Raw genomic sequence first — 7500 nt, forward strand, 5'->3', positions numbered from 1 at the left:
TTAAGAAAAGACTGCTAAGTTGTTAGCACTTCACTTGGATAGTGCTTCTGGTACACTTTCCAAAGGTATGTGTGATAGATTGTGGAAGAATCTATTTCCTTCATCTAAGTGCAACTCTGCTAGAAAACGTTCCTCAAAAAAAGACTGCTAAATTGTAAGCTTTTTACTTGAAGTGTGCTTTTGGCACTCTTTCCAAATATCTCTAAAACACCTGGGGAAGACCGCGTGGCCTAATGGATAAGGCATCTGACTTCGGATCAGAAGATTGAGGGTTCAAGTCCCTTCGTGGTCGGGAACATTTCTTTCCTCATGAACTTAAACTTACCAAACTCTGTTTTAATTGACTCCATGAGAGTGTTGCAAAACATTTACATTTCAAAACTTGATTTCGACCAAAATTTCAATGAACATACTCAAGTCTTTGAAAAGTCTACATGCATATTGGCACAATATGTTGAGTTATCTAATGCTTTCTGTTTTTCCCTTTATACATTATTTTGCACACACATAATCCTATGAAAAACTGGTCAAGATGTATAATTTCTGAAAACAAGTCATAGGATTTTAGTTCATTCGTGGTCAGCAAAAGTCATCCTCCTTTGATTAAAAAAATATTCTCTCATAACTTATTGAATAGCTGACGTTAGTGTGTGCTGCATATGGCTTAAAATCAACATAACTCAAGATTTTTACATTATGGCAGAGCTAAGCTCGGAATAATTGTCATGTGCAATTCTTAGAATCAATTAATTATAATAGTCACATTTATCCTTTGAGGAGTACAGTATTTTCCATCGAGCCCTAGAAAAAATGATCAAAAATGGGTCATGAATATAAGTCTCCAAATGGAGGCCATAAAATATTGTTTCATGCATCCAAGATGGAAAACAAAACATTCAAGTTCAGGAAAAAACAAGGACATCCGATCACCAATGTTCAGGAAGAATTGCCATTAAACTTAGAGCCCTAAACCACTCAGTAGATTTTATAGCTTGCTTAACAGAATGTAAAACTATTACCCAGTTAAGTGAAAGCTTGTAACAAATCTAGGTTTTGGCATTTCTTAAAGCTGAACAATATATTGTTCTCCCATAATCAATCAAAGAAATTAAATCTTGAATCTTTTTGCTTCATCTAAAAGCAACTCGTTACAAAATATTCCTTAAGAAAAGACTGCTAAGTTGTTAGCACTTCACTTGGATAGTGCTTCTGGTACACTTTCCAAAGGTATGTGTGATAGATTGTGGAAGAATCTATTTCCTTCATCTAAATGCAACTCTGCTAGAAAACGTTCCTCAAAAAAAGACTGCTAAATTGTAAGCTTTTTACTTGAAGTGTGCTTTTGGCACTCTTTCCAAATATCTCTAGAACACCTGGGGAAGACCGCGTGGCCTAATGGATAAGGCATCTGACTTCAGATCAGAAGATTGAGGGTTCAAGTCCCTTCGTGGTCGGGAACATTTCTTTCCTCATGAACTTAAACTTACCAAACTCTGTTTTAATTGACTCCATGAGAGTGTTGCAAAACATTTACATTTCAAAACTTGATTTCAACCAAAATTTCAATGAACATACTCAAGTCTTTGAAAAGTCTACATGCATATTGGCACAATATGTTGAGTTATCTAATGCTTTCTGTTTTTCCCTTTATACATTATTTTGCACAAACATAATCCTATGAAAAACTGGTCAAGATGTATAATTTCTGAAAACAAGTCATAGGATTTTAGTTCATTCGTGGTCAGCAAAAGTCATCCTCCTTTGATTAAAAAAATATTCTCTCATAACTTATTGAATAGCTGACGTTAGTGTGTGCTGCATATGGCTTAAAATCAACATAACTCAAGGTTTTTACATTATGGCAGAGCTAAGCTCGGAATAATTGTCATGTGCAATTCTTAGAATCAATTAATTATAATAGTCACATTTATCCTTTGAGGAGTACAGTATTTTCCATCGAGCCCTAGAAAAAATGATCAAAAATGGGTCATGAATATAAGTCTCCAAATGGAGGCCATAAAATATTGTTTCATGCATCCAAGATGGAAAACAAAACATTCAAGTTCAGGAAAAAACAAGGACATCCGATCACCAATGTTCAGGAAGAATTGCCATTAAACTTAGAGCCCTAAACCACTCAGTAGATTTTATAGCTTGCTTAACAGAATGTAAAACTATTACCCAGTTAAGTGAAAGCTTGTAACAAATCTAGGTTTTGGCATTTCTTAAAGCTGAACAATATATTGTTCTCCCATAATCAATCAAAGAAATTAAATCTTGAATCTTTTTGCTTCATCTAAAAGCAACTCGTTACAAAATATTCCTTAAGAAAAGACTGCTAAGTTGTTAGCACTTCACTTGGATAGTGCTTCTGGTACACTTTCCAAAGGTATGTGTGATAGATTGTGGAAGAATCTATTTCCTTCATCTAAATGCAACTCTGCTAGAAAACGTTCCTCAAAAAAAGACTGCTAAATTGTAAGCTTTTTACTTGAAGTGTGCTTTTGGCACTCTTTCCAAATATCTCTAAAACACCTGGGGAAGACCGCGTGGCCTAATGGATAAGGCATCTGACTTCGGATCAGAAGATTGAGGGTTCAAGTCCCTTCGTGGTCGGGAACATTTCTTTCCTCATGAACTTAAACTTACCAAACTCTGTTTTAATTGACTCCATGAGAGTGTTGCAAAACATTTACATTTCAAAACTTGATTTCAACCAAAATTTCAATGAACATACTCAAGTCTTTGAAAAGTCTACATGCATATTGGCACAATATGTTGAGTTATCTAATGCTTTCTGTTTTTCCCTTTATACATTATTTTGCACAAACATAATCCTATGAAAAACTGGTCAAGATGTATAATTTCTGAAAACAAGTCATAGGATTTTAGTTCATTCGTGGTCAGCAAAAGTCATCCTCCTTTGATTAAAAAAATATTCTCTCATAACTTATTGAATAGCTGACGTTAGTGTGTGCTGCATATGGCTTAAAATCAACATAACTCAAGGTTTTTACATTATGGCAGAGCTAAGCTCGGAATAATTGTCATGTGCAATTCTTAGAATCAATTAATTATAATAGTCACATTTATCCTTTGAGGAGTACAGTATTTTCCATCGAGCCCTAGAAAAAATGATCAAAAATGGGTCATGAATATAAGTCTCCAAATGGAGGCCATAAAATATTGTTTCATGCATCCAAGATGGAAAACAAAACATTCAAGTTCAGGAAAAAACAAGGACATCCGATCACCAATGTTCAGGAAGAATTGCCATTAAACTTAGAGCCCTAAACCACTCAGTAGATTTTATAGCTTGCTTAACAGAATGTAAAACTATTACCCAGTTAAGTGAAAGCTTGTAACAAATCTAGGTTTTGGCATTTCTTAAAGCTGAACAATATATTGTTCTCCCATAATCAATCAAAGAAATTAAATCTTGAATCTTTTTGCTTCATCTAAAAGCAACTCGTTACAAAATATTCCTTAAGAAAAGACTGCTAAGTTGTTAGCACTTCACTTGGATAGTGCTTCTGGTACACTTTCCAAAGGTATGTGTGATAGATTGTGGAAGAATCTATTTCCTTCATCTAAATGCAACTCTGCTAGAAAACGTTCCTCAAAAAAAGACTGCTAAATTGTAAGCTTTTTACTTGAAGTGTGCTTTTGGCACTCTTTCCAAATATCTCTAAAACACCTGGGGAACACCGCGTGGCCTAATGGATAAGGCATCTGACTTCGGATCAGAAGATTGAGGGTTCAAGTCCCTTCGTGGTCGGGAACATTTCTTTCCTCATGAACTTAAACTTACCAAACTCTGTTTTAATTGACTCCATGAGAGTGTTGCAAAACATTTACATTTCAAAACTTGATTTCAACCAAAATTTCAATGAACATACTCAAGTCTTTGAAAAGTCTACATGCATATTGGCACAATATGTTGAGTTATCTAATGCTTTCTGTTTTTCCCTTTATACATTATTTTGCACAAACATAATCCTATGAAAAACTGGTCAAGATGTATAATTTCTGAAAACAAGTCATAGGATTTTAGTTCATTCGTGGTCAGCAAAAGTCATCCTCCTTTGATTAAAAAAATATTCTCTCATAACTTATTGAATAGCTGACGTTAGTGTGTGCTGCATATGGCTTAAAATCAACATAACTCAAGGTTTTTACATTATGGCAGAGCTAAGCTCGGAATAATTGTCATGTGCAATTCTTAGAATCAATTAATTATAATAGTCACATTTATCCTTTGAGGAGTACAGTATTTTCCATCGAGCCCTAGAAAAAATGATCAAAAATGGGTCATGAATATAAGTCTCCAAATGGAGGCCATAAAATATTGTTTCATGCATCCAAGATGGAAAACAAAACATTCAAGTTCAGGAAAAAACAAGGACATCCGATCACCAATGTTCAGGAAGAATTGCCATTAAACTTAGAGCCCTAAACCACTCAGTAGATTTTATAGCTTGCTTAACAGAATGTAAAACTATTACCCAGTTAAGTGAAAGCTTGTAACAAATCTAGGTTTTGGCATTTCTTAAAGCTGAACAATATATTGTTCTCCCATAATCAATCAAAGAAATTAAATCTTGAATCTTTTTGCTTCATCTAAAAGCAACTCGTTACAAAATATTCCTTAAGAAAAGACTGCTAAGTTGTTAGCACTTCACTTGGATAGTGCTTCTGGTACACTTTCCAAAGGTATGTGTGATAGATTGTGGAAGAATCTATTTCCTTCATCTAAATGCAACTCTGCTAGAAAACGTTCCTCAAAAAAAGACTGCTAAATTGTAAGCTTTTTACTTGAAGTGTGCTTTTGGCACTCTTTCCAAATATCTCTAAAACACCTGGGGAAGACCGCGTGGCCTAATGGATAAGGCATCTGACTTCGGATCAGAAGATTGAGGGTTCAAGTCCCTTCGTGGTCGGGAACATTTCTTTCCTCATGAACTTAAACTTACCAAACTCTGTTTTAATTGACTCCATGAGAGTGTTGCAAAACATTTACATTTCAAAACTTGATTTCAACCAAAATTTCAATGAACATACTCAAGTCTTTGAAAAGTCTACATGCATATTGGCACAATATGTTGAGTTATCTAATGCTTTCTGTTTTTCCCTTTATACATTATTTTGCACAAACATAATCCTATGAAAAACTGGTCAAGATGTATAATTTCTGAAAACAAGTCATAGGATTTTAGTTCATTCGTGGTCAGCAAAAGTCATCCTCCTTTGATTAAAAAAATATTCTCTCATAACTTATTGAATAGCTGACGTTAGTGTGTGCTGCATATGGCTTAAAATCAACATAACTCAAGGTTTTTACATTATGGCAGAGCTAAGCTCGGAATAATTGTCATGTGCAATTCTTAGAATCAATTAATTATAATAGTCACATTTATCCTTTGAGGAGTACAGTATTTTCCATCGAGCCCTAGAAAAAATGATCAAAAATGGGTCATGAATATAAGTCTCCAAATGGAGGCCATAAAATATTGTTTCATGCATCCAAGATGGAAAACAAAACATTCAAGTTCAGGAAAAAACAAGGACATCCGATCACCAATGTTCAGGAAGAATTGCCATTAAACTTAGAGCCCTAAACCACTCAGTAGATTTTATAGCTTGCTTAACAGAATGTAAAACTATTACCCAGTTAAGTGAAAGCTTGTAACAAATCTAGGTTTTGGCATTTCTTAAAGCTGAACAATATATTGTTCTCCCATAATCAATCAAAGAAATTAAATCTTGAATCTTTTTGCTTCATCTAAAAGCAACTCGTTACAAAATATTCCTTAAGAAAAGACTGCTAAGTTGTTAGCACTTCACTTGGATAGTGCTTCTGGTACACTTTCCAAAGGTATGTGTGATAGATTGTGGAAGAATCTATTTCCTTCATCTAAATGCAACTCTGCTAGAAAACGTTCCTCAAAAAAAGACTGCTAAATTGTAAGCTTTTTACTTGAAGTGTGCTTTTGGCACTCTTTCCAAATATCTCTAAAACACCTGGGGAAGACCGCGTGGCCTAATGGATAAGGCATCTGACTTCGGATCAGAAGATTGAGGGTTCAAGTCCCTTCGTGGTCGGGAACATTTCTTTCCTCATGAACTTAAACTTACCAAACTCTGTTTTAATTGACTCCATGAGAGTGTTGCAAAACATTTACATTTCAAAACTTGATTTCAACCAAAATTTCAATGAACATACTCAAGTCTTTGAAAAGTCTACATGCATATTGGCACAATATGTTGAGTTATCTAATGCTTTCTGTTTTTCCCTTTATACATTATTTTGCACAAACATAATCCTATGAAAAACTGGTCAAGATGTATAATTTCTGAAAACAAGTCATAGGATTTTAGTTCATTCGTGGTCAGCAAAAGTCATCCTCCTTTGATTAAAAAAATATTCTCTCATAACTTATTGAATAGCTGACGTTAGTGTGTGCTGCATATGGCTTAAAATCAACATAACTCAAGGTTTTTACATTATGGCAGAGCTAAGCTCGGAATAATTGTCATGTGCAATTCTTAGAATCAATTAATTATAATAGTCACATTTATCCTTTGAGGAGTACAGTATTTTCCATCGAGCCCTAGAAAAAATGATCAAAAATGGGTCATGAATATAAGTCTCCAAATGGAGGCCATAAAATATTGTTTCATGCATCCAAGATGGAAAACAAAACATTCAAGTTCAGGAAAAAACAAGGACATCCGATCACCAATGTTCAGGAAGAATTGCCATTAAACTTAGAGCCCTAAACCACTCAGTAGATTTTATAGCTTGCTTAACAGAATGTAAAACTATTACCCAGTTAAGTGAAAGCTTGTAACAAATCTAGGTTTTGGCATTTCTTAAAGCTGAACAATATATTGTTCTCCCATAATCAATCAAAGAAATTAAATCTTGAATCTTTTTGCTTCATCTAAAAGCAACTCGTTACAAAATATTCCTTAAGAAAAGACTGCTAAGTTGTTAGCACTTCACTTGGATAGTGCTTCTGGTACACTTTCCAAAGGTATGTGTGATAGATTGTGGAAGAATCTATTTCCTTCATCTAAATGCAACTCTGCTAGAAAACGTTCCTCAAAAAAAGACTGCTAAATTGTAAGCTTTTTACTTGAAGTGTGCTTTTGACACTCTTTCCAAATATCTCTAAAACACCTGGGGAAGACCGCGTGGCCTAATGGATAAGGCATCTGACTTCGGATCAGAAGATTGAGGGTTCAAGTCCCTTCGTGGTCGGGAACATTTCTTTCCTCATGAACTTAAACTTACCAAACTCTGTTTTAATTGACTCCATGAGAGTGTTGCAAAACATTTACATTTCAAAACTTGATTTCGACCAAAATTTCAATGAACATACTCAAGTCTTTGAAAAGTCTACATGCATATTGGCACAATATGTTGAGTTATCTAATGCTTTCTGTTTTTCCCTTTATACATTATTTTGCACAAACATAATCCTATGAAAAACTGGT

The 7500-nt window shown here is 34.4% G+C and overlaps 6 non-coding genes across 6 annotated transcripts; all 6 read left to right on the forward strand.

Moving 5' to 3' along the window:
• The first annotated feature begins 219 nt into the window (after positions 1 to 219).
• TRNAR-UCG (transfer RNA arginine (anticodon UCG)) lies at positions 220 to 292 on the forward strand. Its single transcript has one exon. It is a non-coding gene; the product is annotated as a tRNA-Arg (tRNA).
• Positions 293 to 2543: 2251 nt separating this feature from the next.
• Positions 2544 to 2616, forward strand: TRNAR-UCG (transfer RNA arginine (anticodon UCG)). The gene has a single exon. It is a non-coding gene; the product is annotated as a tRNA-Arg (tRNA).
• A 1089-nt stretch (positions 2617 to 3705) lies between these two features.
• TRNAR-UCG (transfer RNA arginine (anticodon UCG)) lies at positions 3706 to 3778 on the forward strand. The gene has a single exon. It is a non-coding gene; the product is annotated as a tRNA-Arg (tRNA).
• Positions 3779 to 4867: 1089 nt separating this feature from the next.
• Positions 4868 to 4940, forward strand: TRNAR-UCG (transfer RNA arginine (anticodon UCG)). The gene has a single exon. It is a non-coding gene; the product is annotated as a tRNA-Arg (tRNA).
• Positions 4941 to 6029: 1089 nt separating this feature from the next.
• TRNAR-UCG (transfer RNA arginine (anticodon UCG)) lies at positions 6030 to 6102 on the forward strand. The gene has a single exon. It is a non-coding gene; the product is annotated as a tRNA-Arg (tRNA).
• Positions 6103 to 7191: 1089 nt separating this feature from the next.
• TRNAR-UCG (transfer RNA arginine (anticodon UCG)) lies at positions 7192 to 7264 on the forward strand. Its single transcript has one exon. It is a non-coding gene; the product is annotated as a tRNA-Arg (tRNA).
• The last annotated feature ends 236 nt before the right edge of the window (positions 7265 to 7500 follow it).

The sequence above is a fragment of the Mixophyes fleayi genome, chromosome 9 (genome assembly GCF_038048845.1).
Source record: "Mixophyes fleayi isolate aMixFle1 chromosome 9, aMixFle1.hap1, whole genome shotgun sequence".
In the NCBI taxonomy this organism is placed as follows: domain Eukaryota; kingdom Metazoa; phylum Chordata; class Amphibia; order Anura; family Limnodynastidae; genus Mixophyes; species Mixophyes fleayi.